Below are 14,337 nucleotides of genomic sequence, written 5' to 3' on the forward strand. Positions count from 1 at the left end.
TCTTAAAGAAGAATTTAGAATAAAAGATTAAAAAATTTTATATTTAGAGCAGATGATGAGAGTCAAATAAAATATTTTCAATTATTAAGAATTTTCATTGTTTTTTAAATCTTCAGATTGTTTTCAAGAAATATATTGCTGAAATTTTCTGCACTCGATCAGTGTATACATATATGCACCTGTGTCTTTCATTAATTAAAATCCTTGCACACGAGTTAATTAGCCCTGTCATACGGCTGAAAAATGAATTTAGCGATTGGAAAAATGAGAATATTCATTGATATCATTATTTCTGTTGTTATAAATATTATATCGTTTTGATTTTTATCAGAATATTAAAAAATGATATTTCACGAGCAATATAAAACTTTCAATATCTGCGTGTACAAATGCATTTCACTCTCTATTTTTTATTGATCTTATCAGAGAAAATCATCTTCCATTATATTTGACCTGTATACTCGAAAACATTCGATGCGCCGATTTATATTCACATTGGAATTTGCATTTATATTAAAGTCAAAATATAAATGGGACATATCACGAGTCAATTAATCATCAATCACCGTGAACATTGCACCTAACTCGTTTACAAATAGGGAACAATTTTAAAACTCGCAGCGATGCGAGTTCAATTTATAAACAAGTTTTGTTGAATTATCTCAGTAAAAATAAGATTTGTGAAGGTAAAAATAATACTTTTTTATCATGAAATTTTCAATGACTTCAACGTAACAGTCCAAGCGATAAAATTTGAATTTAAAAGAGAAACTTTTATTTTCAATAAGTTTCAAGTCGTATATAAAAGAAAATGAAAAAAAATAATTTGACACTCCTGGCAAATAAAATTATTCGGTCTGTTCCTGGAAAATTGCGGGATAGTTGGAATTTGAACTCACCTTTTATAAAATCCACTGCCATTTCCAATCCGTACGTGTCCTTATCACAGTCGTCGAGGATGTGCGCTCCAATTTTCACGCCTGGCACGATACCCTCCCCTTCGTTCAGCTTATCCAGGGTGTAGAGCATGGCTTCGAGGGCTTGTACACCGCCCTGCGGCATAACGGGTCCGCAAGTCACCGTGTCCTCCCTTTCGTGCACCATCATTAAACCTCCCAGCACGAGATCACCCTCGACCACCGCCTCTTTCTTCACGGGCCAAGTGACTTGGACGTGCGTGTTCAGATCCATTGATCGAAACTGTCGTCGACCGTGTCGAATCAGATGATGAGTTTGCGGATTTTCCAAACGGAAGTGGATCGCACGAGGACGTAGACGAACGCGATCCACCTCGTCGTTCCTTTCATCGTCGTCGAAATCCATGAAATTCGATCGTTCGACGCGATCGTGCGAACGATCATCGTTTCGTTGTTCATTTCGTAAGGTTGAAATCCAAGGATCGCCTCGCTCGTGGTTGGCCGAGCAACACACGCAACCCAACAGTACAAGCAACAGAAACTTCATGACTTCATAGTCGTGGCGCGGTTAACCGGTGACACTGTCCGATCGTTGTGGCGTACTATGGGGTTGGTAACGTTTTGTACAGGGGATTGTTAATGTTGCCTCGTTAATGGCGTTGCTCGCGATCTAGATTTCATGGGCCGGAGAACAGCGACGTTTAATTTCGTCGCATTGCAGTCTCAATCGTGCCTTGCTAACGGCATGCTGAATTCTCTGTTTAGGAGAAAGGACACTTGTTTCAGCTTTCGATCGAAGGTTTTTGAATAAATTTTCAGGGAAAAATTAAATAGATTATGGTCTTTCTTCGAAGGTGTAATCGTTCGTTTCACGAGTTGATTTTTTATTTTTCTTAATTCTTCTGAATTTTATTCTAGTATTTTCTTCGATGCATGAAAGTTTTTCGTTTGGAAATTGGAGAGGCTAATTTTAATCGATGCACTGTGGTGCACATTTCGTAGATCTGGGTCACGATTGACCCGGTCACTAGCGTTCGAGGGCTAAGGAAATTATTGATGGAAAGTGAACCTATTTGATGCTACTAAATTTATTTCGATGCCAAATTGAGCAAATTGTATATTCCCTTTTTGATTATTAGAATTTTATTAAAAATCGTGATTTTAAAAACGCATCGCGTAATTGTTTTAATCTCAACACAGCTAACATTCTCTCTGTTTTTATTTCAGACCTACTGTCCAGGAGCAACCGAAAAAAGGTCCTCTAGATTTTAATTTACTTTGTGACGAACATGCATATGCAACAGCAAAAAGGATCGTATCTACAAAAAGCATCACGGTGAGTTATTCCACTTTAAAACGGATACTCCGTTTCATGTTTACAATTCATTTATCCTTCTTGCTTTGTCGTCACTCTTGCGTTTCTTGTGCGTTTCGATGAACAATTCTGCTATTCTCTCAAAAAGCAAATCGTCGAGTTTGGTTCACAAAGTGGAACAAGATTAAAAGTTATAAGAACGTCCATCTTTATATAAAAGTTAAAATTGTCAAATTAGGAAGTTGGGCCATTTAAATTATAGCGATTGCCTCTATTTCGATCCGTTCCTCTCTGTGAACAAACCACGGTGTTCAATTTCTCTCGAACAACGGATCCGTTCGCCAAACGAATTCGACAACGTTCCACGCGTGCACGGTATCAAAGGGTAGATTACAAAGGGCACGCGAACTATCGGAATTCTTTGATTGGGTAATCTTGGCCACCCTTCGGCTGCTACCTTGGCGTCGCAACTTTAAATTACTTGCGATTCAACTCGGTTCTCTCGTCGATAACGACTCGGTACTTCCCTCGAACTAATTAAAAACTTGGACCTGCTGTCTCTCGTGTCGAAGCTCGCCGGTTCGGTTTTTCCTCCTGTTTTCGAGCTGCGCCTCGCGTCGTAACTTGTTACTGAACGTACCTGTTGCGTGAGCCTCTGTTCGGTCTGGCTTCTCGATGAAATCCTCCGTTGTCACGCTATTTTCGAGTACGGCACATTTTTGGACGACAGCCGGATTTTTGGAAGCCGACAAGCGTGACCCGCCACCATAACCAGCACCCATGCAACCTGGCGGTATTACCTGTTGCGCTTCTGCAACTTCTATCTGATCGCTCTTCGGAGAGTCGCGTTGTTTCTGAACTTCTTAGACATCGTTGATCTCTCCAGAGAGGTCTTAGATACGGTTCCAGTCGATATAGTAAGGGTGAATAAAGATTTCTTGGCAACTTTTTGAGTTATCGGTCACGATATGAAAAAGATTTCTTATCGACGATAGTTCGCTCTTTGTAATCCACCTTTCGAAGACGTATGAGTTGGATAACAACGAGAAAATGAAGAGCGATGGATATTGGGAAGCTAATCAATCACATACAAAATCATCAGTCTTATAGATTACACGGTTATACGATATTCGGCGTTAATATGCACCTTCCTCTTAAGGGAGAGCAAAAGTTAGAGAAGTTAGTGTAATTATTGGTGGAAAGGTGTTTTCAAAAATAGTTTCCTAGATTCCTTAACGAGATTTGGTGACAAAAGATCGTAGTTATAATTTGGAAATATGGTTCCGGGGAACGTTAATTTCCGGCGTGCTAATGAGTAATGATAACACGTCGTGTGTGAAATATCTCTCGTACATTCGCACGTTACGCTACAAGAATTTATGATACACACTGGGTGATAACGAAATGAGAGGTTCGTATCAAAATTATTTGATAATAGGTAGACCAACAAATTATTTTTAAACAAAAGGGTTAAATAAATATTTGATCGGAAAGATGCAAGATTTTTCAAGAGTTAAAATCGAGGTGTTCCCATTTGAGAACTTTAATTTACCACCTTCTAATTTAATAATAAAGGATTCGATGAATCAAGCTTGTTAGAGTAGCGTATCGAGGTATCGTAGATAAACTTCCTTCGAATTACGTTCAATACGTTTAATGAACCGAGAACGAAAAGGTTCAATCACATTAAGTAAAGCTTCGGTTCTTTGGGAAAGGAGTTATCCCGTCGAAAGGTTACACTTTGGAAAGTTATCTAAATGTAAAAATAGGGATTACTTAACGTCTCAAAGTATACGATACAAATACTAGTGTTATTAGGACGTAAAAAAAAGTTATCAGAGCGAAAAGAAATAAAGTGTATACAGGTAATACGAGGTAATACGAGGGTAGTCAATATCTATTAGTGTTATTTACGAACTATACAATTCCGAAGTACCATTCAATCAGCTGTTCCATTAAACGTTCAATTTTCCAATAAGTACTCGTGTATCAGTTATTCACAGCTCATAACTCTAAATTAGAATTTAGTAATCCATATCGTCAATGCTTATTTTAGATCAATTTCCTATGAAATGATGATTGAAATAGAAAATAAAATTCCTACGAATTCCAAGTATTAAATATTTGAAATTTTTAATATTTTCAGTTACATACTTTTCAAATTTTCCTTTGATTACAGTTTTTAAATTAGAATGTTTTTGAATCATATGTGTTCTAGATTCAAAATTCTTCAAATTGCAACACTAATTTAAGTATTTTCAGTTGCATACTTTTCACCAATAAATTATACAACCTACGAGTGTTTGAAACTTCACATTTATTACATTTTTCAAATTGGGTCGTCCTTGAACCATGTATGCTTCAGATTCGAAATTTTACTTTTTGATAAAATTAATTCAGCTAAACGACTTTAGAATCATAGTAATTCGTATCTTTTGACTGCTTATCGAAGCGCGAGATCTATCATAGAAATGAAAAAAAAAAAGAATAAAAGAGGAAGTTCATTGGGACATCATTGGTTTCTGTTTTGCGATAGGCGGATATAACCTGACGTTATCACCGTTTCGCTTGTCCATTGAAAACAAAAAATTGCATACAGCACTCTTTCAGGATGTGCAGCTTTTTTTTTCTTTCATCCATTCGTCTGTTTTCATCTGAACTTTTATAGTGAAAAAAAGAATTTTTGCCTGCAACACTGTTTGTACATACATCCGTTATCGTAAACGTATGATCCGTTAATTAAATTGAACACAAACAAACAAATTTTATCCAAATTTTCAGAACAGAAGTTTGAGAAAATGGATAAAATAAATAAAACACTCGAGTACTCGCAAATTTTTTACAATTATTTTCCAACGGAATCATCCCTTAGACGTAAATCATTTAAAGTCAATTTGTTCGTTTCTAACTGCACGTTCGCGTGGTTAATTCGGTGAACATTTTTGAGGAGCTACGAAAAAACATTAATTACCAGCAGCACCGAAGTAATAATGATGTTACAGCTACTTTTTACCTGACACGTTCTTTCGATAATTAAATTTTTCATCTACGAACTTCCCTCTCACGACCCCGGGAGCGCCTCGAATTTCGTTCTTAAAGAAATTGCTCAACTTTTAAAAATGGTTTCTGAAATGAGAAACGAAGTCCGTATCTATTTCACGAGGAATCATTTAGGGGCGCGCGATGAAAATTTCTCAACAATTTGTCTGCCGTGTATCGTTTCGCGTAAATTACAATAAAAACCGCAGGTGTTACTTAACGAAGGGCGATATTTTTGAGAATCCTCTGGAGAGAGGCCAATTCCAGAAGCAATCTTCCAGAGTGGTTTTCACGTTGTGTCATCTGGCGAGCCGTAATCTTACTGATATTAGCAATATTCTTTCTAATTCAAACGATCTTTCTAATACATTTTCTTCGTATCGAACGATCACACCTTCCTGTATCTCGATCAATAAAATACATTGAATCAAATGCTTACGAGTTTCGATATAGATTTCATGGAAACGCGTCGGAAGTTTGGAAGAAACTGGAACATTTTTCGTCCACCTGTTTGATTCTTCTTCAACGTTCCTTCGTGGCTCGTTATTCGGAACAGCCCCGATCGGAACGGACAATAGAAGTCCGATTCTTGTTTTATTCAGTCGAACGGTAAGTTTGAAAGAGTTCTTCGAAGCGTTCACAATGAAAACTGGTGCATTTCAAAGATCACCGTGTCGAAAACAGAGATCAGTAGTTTGTTAATTTCTTTTTTTTAAATATTCAAATCACAATGAAATCGAGATGTAAGCACGCGGTTAAATAGAAGAACGTTCGTAGTTGCGATGATTCGAACGATGTCGGGATCAAAGATACTTTTCTGTCATGTTTCCACGATTTTCGTCGTCGATCGGTCGAAGAGCGCGCGCACGCCGCTCCGTGCCATAGCAGCCACTGACTGGCTCTGCGACTGCATCAACACTACCCTCCTGAAACGTATCAACCCTCTTCCACCCTCTGCTCCACCATCTTTTCCCTACTACCCTACCTCTCCCTCTCTTTGTGACCGTTTCACGCCTGCTGTTCCCGCTGTTCGAAGGCTGCCGCCTTTTATTTTCCCGTGAGCGACCGTTTAAATCGTTCATCATAATTCTCTCGGGCTACAGCGTGAACGCGTCGCGAGAGTGGAGAAGAGAAGAGAGAAAAAGAAATGAAAGAAGTCGGTGGATTTTCCTTTATTGTTCCATCGTGGTACCGTGGAGTCGATGTTGCCCTGGCGGTCGTTTAATCTTCCAGGAAGTACTTTGATAAATTATCGTTAGACTCTGGTAGAAGCTAATCTCGCGATGAGCAGCGTTGCGTGTAGGGATAAAGGGACTGAAAAAGGTGCCACTCTGAAATAGATTTGTGGCAAACTATAGGACTCGTATTTTTCTTAGTCGTTGTTTAACTTCTTGATGGATGCGTTAGATATACTCCAGAAGGTGTTTCCGTTGATTAAAGGAATAAAATTCAGGTTTTGTGATTTTGCAATTGGAAGGAGGATTACACTTATACCTGGTTGTACTACTTGGCCTGAAACACCCAATATTTAACCCTTTGATATAATTCCAAATTCGAGCGCTTTAAATTTGAATATTTCAATTAACCAAGATAATTTCAAATTCTAACATTTCCAATATTTGGATATTCTAATTCACTAAAGCTTTCAAATTCGGCTCTTTGAAGGGTGTTGAATATTTGATTATATTAAATTTCTTAACATACCGGTTTTCATTTCCCTCAGCCATCGCAAATAAATTCCATAAAGATTCCCTGCAGAATTTATTAGGGGCTATTAGGTGGGCTTAAATATGAAATCCTTTGAATTTTCTTGAGCGAACGAAACAAATGGTTCCTTTGTTTCGTCCCTGAACGTTCCCCCCCCCCTTTTTTTTAATACTCCCTTTTCTTTTCCCATCGTAATTGTTTCAATTCTTAATATAATCCTTGAACGCGAAGAAATATTTAACAAGTCGCCGGATTCAATGAAGCGAATCGTATTTCATAAATTAGATAATAATACTCGAACCAATTGAAGTAATTGGAAAATTACATCTTTCCGGGGATACCTTACAATTTCTTCTCTGCTAATTACCTCGAGCAAAGCTGTGCTATTCTTTGACAACTTCATTTACTTTCATCGTTCAACTTCCATTATTTATATTTTTATTTCTTATTTCACCTGCTCGACAAGTATTTTAAAGCAGACCATAAAATGTACCACTTGACGTAATGGAAAAACGAAGACGGTGCGATCGTTTCTTTTATTATGCCTGTCGAGATAAATAAAAATAGCGGTACACTTGACCGGTGACTCTTTCATAAGTGATAAGAGTGCAATTAGGGCGGTAAACGAAACGTTGAAAGGCAATCGCGTTCACGGCTCTCATAAATTCAACAGAGTTAGCGGTTCTTGCACGAAACTGTCGGAAACTTTTCCTTTTCTTCTCGGTTATAATACCGATCGAGCATTTTTCTAAGATTTATCGATCAGATATCAGCTTAGAAACGTTCAATTCTCCTGATGGTTATTGCGTGTAATTAACACATTTATTAACACACCGCTTCGCACGGTACATTGTAATAAAAATTATAAATGTTATGAAAATATGGTTGAATAAAATTACCTGCTTCGTTCTAAGCCCGGAATGAGCACGATTTTATTCAGAAAGCAGCTTTAAGTAAGCACCGGGGAATAAAAGGGTAGGAATATTTATTCGAGTCGCATATGGGATCGAATAAAGGTTTCGTGTACTGCTATCATTTTTTATTTCTGTAATGATATGATTGCTCATGAAATAAATTCATTTTCAACGTATTTCTTGTATCTTAATACGTACTAAAATTGAATTGCTCGAATGAATGATTAATTATATCAAATTCAGATTTAGTTTCCATTAAAGTTTCTTTCCAAACACTTATCCGCTCGGAATTATTAATCGAATTACAAAAAGCAAAGTCTAACCAGAGTTTGTTTTTACTCGGAGGTAAATTTTCCACAGCTCTCATTCGGAAGCGTAAATCTTCCCCCGGGGAATTGGAAATAATTTCAAGAAGCAAGTTTAAAGAACATTTCCCTGTTTCTAAAGAAAAAAAAAAAAAAGGGTAAAGGGAAAGGTCCATCAAGCTCGAAGTAAATTACTCAAAGCAATTAGCTTTCGGTCTTAAATGGAATGCCGTGCAAATAAACGTTCTCCTTCCTCCGAGTCAATTGAACGAAATTCAGAGTTGCCGAAATTTCGTTGAATTAAAGGGTACAGATTGAAAATCGAACAGGGGTATGCAATTACTGTCGAAAATCGTTTACGATTGTCGAGGAAGAGTGATGAAAATAGTTTGAAATTTAATAGCGGAGCCCCGGGATCTCGAACAAGATCGAAATTGATCTAACGAAGCTTTTTCTTTTGTACTACTTGTATACTTCTTCGTTGAGGATTAGCAGTGGAACTTCCTGTTTCTTTTATCGGTTCGACTTCTCTTTTCACCGCGTACTTCCGAGCTTAGTTCTTTTTTTCTTTTCTTTTGTTTTTCTTTTTCTCGAAGCACGCTGGAAACTTGTGCTTTACTTCGCAATCTGAACGCTTATTCGAGCGAGGAAGAGAGAAAAAGAGATTTCATTGGTCCTGACGCGTTTCGATTTTCAGTTATCCCGTACCGTATTTCACCTGTCAAACTCATTCCTAGCAGGAAGTTGAAGTTTCGAAAACGACGCCTCTTGGCCGGATGTCAGGCGAATTTTCATGTTCATATAGTACTGTGTATTTCCTGCTGGAACTTGTTCACGTGGATAAAAGAAATTTCAAGATTATTCGTTGGTAAACTTCGGTCGAAGAAAATCTTGGAAAAACTTTCTTTTATCGGTGTGGAATAAATAATATATTGGCTTGGCAAATGAATATTACTTATTAAAATTTCATGAATTATAATTTTTTACTTCTACGAATAATTTTTTGCCATTGCGTATAATTGAATTTCATAATGAGTTTGAATGAGAAACCGTGTCCAAAGTTTCATAGAAACGACTGTCTTGGGTGCAAGTAAATATACGTGTAATTGAAAGCAGGTAATTTTTACGGATGAAAGTTTTTTCTGGGTACAAATTCTCGTGTCTCCAGACTGATGTACCATCGCCAATAGATTTCTCCAGAGGATCGTTAGATACGCGGTGAAGTTTTATGTCTGGGCTGGTTTTTCAAAGAAACCTTTCGGCCGCTTGTGTGTTTTTATCGACAATCTTCATACGCCAGAAATATGTCAACATTTATGAGAAATTCGTGATTCTATCTCTGCAGAGGAGTGCTTTCTACTACAGAAAGAAAATTTGATAGAAAGACAATACTGGTCTGGTCACAGTGGAACAATAAACCGTTCCCTGAAAAGATATCGTATTAATCAATTTATTGATTAAAAAATCCTTAGAGCTTCAGAAATTTTTACTTCACCTAGTAAGACTTAATTTTTTATCGGTGTAAGGAGTTTTGTTCTTGGCTCGAAAAAATTAATCTAAGTGGATTAACTACACCCACGGGGCGTTTTACGCTCGTGACAACGTAACAAACGGATCGAATTATTTAATATGTCGAGTTGTCAATTCGTTAACAAAAAAATTATCAGTCTCGATGAGCAGTAACCAAGCTGTCATTCAGCGGTGTATCGCATGGAAGCACTTCCGTAGTGCAAAAGCGGCACAATCAAGTCGACAGAATGAAACACGCAACGAGCAGGCAATACTCATAGAGCGGATGTAAATCGTGACCAGTGGCAGCAGGTGAATCGGGAACGAATCGATCTCTGTGTCTAGCAACAATATCATATCGTGCAATAGCGAACAGTTTACACGGGCTCGATGTAACTGCAAGCTGTTCAACGGTCAAACTTTCCCGGCTACTTATTCAACGTAATTTCATTCGTAATAAACGCTATGCGTTGCCGAAAATTATCGATCGTCCTTGGTTTAATTAATGGCACAATCGGTGCCGTTCCAAGTGCGGCTAATAGCAATCGTCTATTAATTTGTACGAAAATCGAAAAGGCTCTTTGACACTGTCCTTTATCAAACGTTCGAATTGCTCCTTAAGCACGCGCCACAAAGTTCGTGGGAGTCGTAAAAGCAAGATGGGGTTCGATAAATAGGAAACCACAACTATAGTTGGTGGTTGGACGGTTGGGTACGATTTACAGAGCAGTGGAAGGTAGCTAAGAAATATTTCGTAACAATGTTGGCCATTGTGGTCGACCAGGGGATAGAATCGTGAAAGGAAGCTTGCTACTATCTCAGAGACTTTAAGGTAGAGGTCTTGAGCTTCGATGTGACCCTTTTGTAGAAGAAAGCTTTATGCGAGCTGTTTTCGAACGTAAGCGCTTTCCATTCTGTCTCGGTTACTGCTGATCTGTGTTATTTATCGCAGATTTGATTTTAATTACGATAAAAATGAGAATTTTTTTTGAGAGTACACCGCAAAATGATCAATTTTCAAATTGAAATTGATTGAAAAATATTGGCACAAAAAATTGCATGTCAAAGTCACGAACACATGGTACCAGCCGTCAAAGTGTTGACACGTTAATTATCGTAGCGAAAAATGGTATGTTTTTCAGGGTTTTAGCTTCATAAATTTACATAATTAGCACGATCGTTGGCGCATGTAATCGGGAAAGAAATCATAATTCTCGTTTCAGAACGTTAAGACAGAAAAATATGGGGGTTAAAGAACGACAAGCAATTTCGTTCTTCATCAGGATCAAGAATCTGGCGTAGACACGTTAGAAATTAGTGTTACATACTTTCTGGCAGGGAAAATAAATTGGACGTGTTTTTACCTAGTTACTTAGAACATCCGCGAAGAAGGAGGCGAGCTTCCTTAGGAAATTCGTGCCGGAAGCTCGGTGGTTTGCCGATAAATTTTCACAATACAGGTCGTAGATAAGAACGTTGTTAATCAAGCGGACTGCATCGTGTAATCGTGCGTGATTCGTTGAGAAAATCTGAACTATTTTTAACAGAATCTTTCTCACTTGTAATCGTGTTCGAAATCTAAAGTTCCTTGAACGACTCACAATAATTTTTCTAATTAATAAAAGGATGGTGAATATCAATATTTGCAATAATAATAACAAAGTTAGCAATATTTAGCCTAGATAATTAACGGTATCTTGTCGTTGGTTTGCTTAACTTTGTCGTCCTGCACATTCCTGTTGCCTAACGGTGTTTCTTTTTATATATTATCCCCATTTTTTTTTTAAATTTAATAAAATAAAAAGTCCCACATTACATATAAATAAACGAAGAGCTCCCTGGAAAATTATCAAGAAATTTTACTGAAGGATTCAACGAGAGTTTGCCTCGTTTACGATGGAATTGCGTGTTCAAGATTTCTCTAACGCTCTCGAGAGATATGTTGGCATAGTGGTTGAGCTGTCATGCATGAACACCTAGTAATCGAGTTTCCTTCAAACAGCTTGCTGACGGTTTTCAACACCTCCTCTTAGGCGTTGATGACTCTGCTGCTGATTATCCTTCATCCGTGGTGATATGCTCTTCTTACCTTGCTGCGTGTCAAGTGACTCATTTCAATCCCAATTTGAAGCTTAAGGCTGAGAAACTCTAATTTATTTCATGAAAAGTTGAGTTTCTTTCAATAATTATTCACACATATTGCAAATGCGATATTCCTGTTCTACTCTGAAGTATTCTTGACAGTAGTTAAAATTAAGTAGGGCAGACATTAGTCCATCTTGGAAGTAGGTTTATTGGAACTTCAATAAGCTGCCTTATCGATTAGGGTGTTCGAAGCGATTGGATTTAGGAATCGAGACAAATGAAGATTGATTAAAAGAACTGAATATCATCAGAAGTACTTCAATTCCTTACAACAGTATCTCACACAGGAATTAAGTTTTAATTTCAATTTTAAATGTACTATAACGCGTGTACAAACCTTACATCGAATATCAGTAAATTCGTAACGACTAACTGTATAACTATATCTACAAAGAATGCAGAAGTTAAATTACAAAGTTCCACTTCGTCTTCGTTGCAATTTATCGGAAGAAGTCCGAAGAAGTTTTAGCGATAAAAGTAGCCTGGTTAGTTAATCAAGACTTCGTAAAAGATACTAATCAAAGTAGTTTATTCGATACAATAGCTGAGGGTTTTTAGAGAAAAAAGAAAAATAAGAAATTGTTAGGAGTTCTATGGATTTTTAGATTCCCAGTTGACGAATTTTCAAATTTTTCAAATAAAACCTTTTAAATCCTTTTAGCGCCCTTTAGTTTTCAAACAAATTCGATCAAATGGTATGTAAAACCATTTATCCAAAATGGAGTTAAACAAACAGTTTTGTAAATAAAAAAAAAAAGAGAAAAAGAGCGCCGAAGTTCCGCTCAATTTTGAGTAAATTCTTTGCAAACATTTGATTAGAAGCGTAACGAAACAAAAGGTTTTTGTTTCGAAACGGAAGATCGTATGTTTGACCTCGTTCCCTCGAACAGTCACCTATTGTCCCTTGCCAATATCCTACGATAGTTCCGGTTATTTCGTGACCAGGATTCGCTGCCAGTTTCCGTGAAAGGTTTTTTCTCCGTGATATCAGGTATACGATGAGATTCGAGGGCGAAACGAGGGCGGCAGCAGATCTGTTCGCTTTAAAAATTTGAAAACCTAATTTCATCACCGTCCAGGATTTTGACCGTCGCGCTATCAGACTCTCTTCCAATATTCCTTGATTCTTCCGGGTATTTGCATGCGCGAGGATCGAGCGGGATAAAAGTTGGATACATCCTGACGAAGTAAAAGTTTTCTGTAAAGTAGCGTTTCGACACCACCGAGAAAAGAAACGTCCATGGATTTCGACTAACGCTACTTTCAAACTTCTATTACTACTTATAGGATTTCCTCTCGTTGATTTCTACGGAACTTGTTGACCCTTTCTTTCACAAAAGAAAGCCCTTTAACTACATTTTTATACTATTTTCCCTTAACTTTTTACTTCTGCCGGCAAACGAACATTTTTCGTTCGAATTAAAATCGATCGAGTTGAAAATAAATTGACCTTATATTTGAGTTAGAGGGTTCTCGCGAAAAGGATTCACGAAACGTGTGTAGATCATGATATTTGAAACTGTCCTGGCACATATGTGGAGTTTTAACGATTGGGTCGCAAGTTTCAAGGCACACATGTGGATCATGAACTCTTGCAAAACTATTTGGATATATATGTGGGTGGTGGCTAACAGTGAAAGTGTAAAGTTAGAAATTTCGTCTGAAATACCAAAAATTGATGATTCCAGAACTTCAGAATGTCAAAACTCAAAAATTTTAAGATTCTATTATTTTTAAATTCTAACGTTTGACATCGTTAATAAAGTTAAAAAAAAAAATCCTAATTACGTCAGTAAAAATATTACCTAATGAAACTTTCAACAGCTTCAGCGCGATATTTAACGTGCCATAATTGATGATTATAAGAAGTTGATCCCTCTTAAAAAAAGAAAGCGTTCAGTTTACGGTGTTAGTAGTGTACGTGAATATTATCCTTTACAACGACGGAACGTTCTATATTTATACGATAAGAAGAGTTTACGGGGCAATTTTCTTGGTGAACGGGCCACAAACTCTCCAGTAATTGCAGCTTTCGTCCTTTCTTCTTTATCTCTGCCCTATGATCCTGACGCGACGCGCTTAAAAATAAACGCGTTTTCGTCATTTTCGCGGTAAAGTTTCCCTGTTCGACGTTTAATTTGCGCGACGTTGAAAGCAATTAATCGTCAACGGTGATCTCGTACATACATTGGACGACCGCGACGATTCGTATCTGTAACGAGTGTAATTATATAGGCAACTTTCAACCAGGCTACCGACGATTAGATCGTTCACCGTTGAAAATTAATTTCGGCCCGTTAGCGAACCAGTCGACCGTTGAAAAAGTTATTTCGACGCGGCCCACAGAATGCGATAGCTCGAATTACATTATTCATGAGGGCGAGTTTCGTGGAAGCGAACGAATCGAAGTTTTCATGCCACCAGAGGGACATCAACATCTAGTACATACATCTATTTCCTCGCTAGTTTTCACTTAATTACACTTT

At 37.5% G+C, this 14,337-nt stretch overlaps 1 protein-coding gene and 1 long non-coding RNA gene across 2 annotated transcripts in view; one reads left to right on the plus strand and one right to left on the minus strand.

Annotated features, from left to right (window-relative positions):
• Glurb (metabotropic glutamate receptor B) overlaps positions 1 to 14,337 on the minus strand; it is an 87,611-nt gene that overhangs the window by 63,825 nt on the left and 9,449 nt on the right. The gene's annotated exons all lie outside the window — the stretch shown is intronic.
• Positions 1 to 14,337, plus strand: part of LOC117603399 (uncharacterized) — a 93,414-nt gene that overhangs the window by 46,455 nt on the left and 32,622 nt on the right. The window contains exon 2 of the long non-coding RNA XR_004581216.2: positions 2,145 to 2,253. This is a non-coding gene — a long non-coding RNA (uncharacterized LOC117603399). The remainder of the gene's footprint in view (positions 1 to 2,144; positions 2,254 to 14,337) is intronic.

Source organism: Osmia lignaria, chromosome 4, assembly GCF_051020975.1.
Source record: "Osmia lignaria lignaria isolate PbOS001 chromosome 4, iyOsmLign1, whole genome shotgun sequence".
NCBI classification, from domain to species: Eukaryota; Metazoa; Arthropoda; class Insecta; order Hymenoptera; family Megachilidae; genus Osmia; species Osmia lignaria.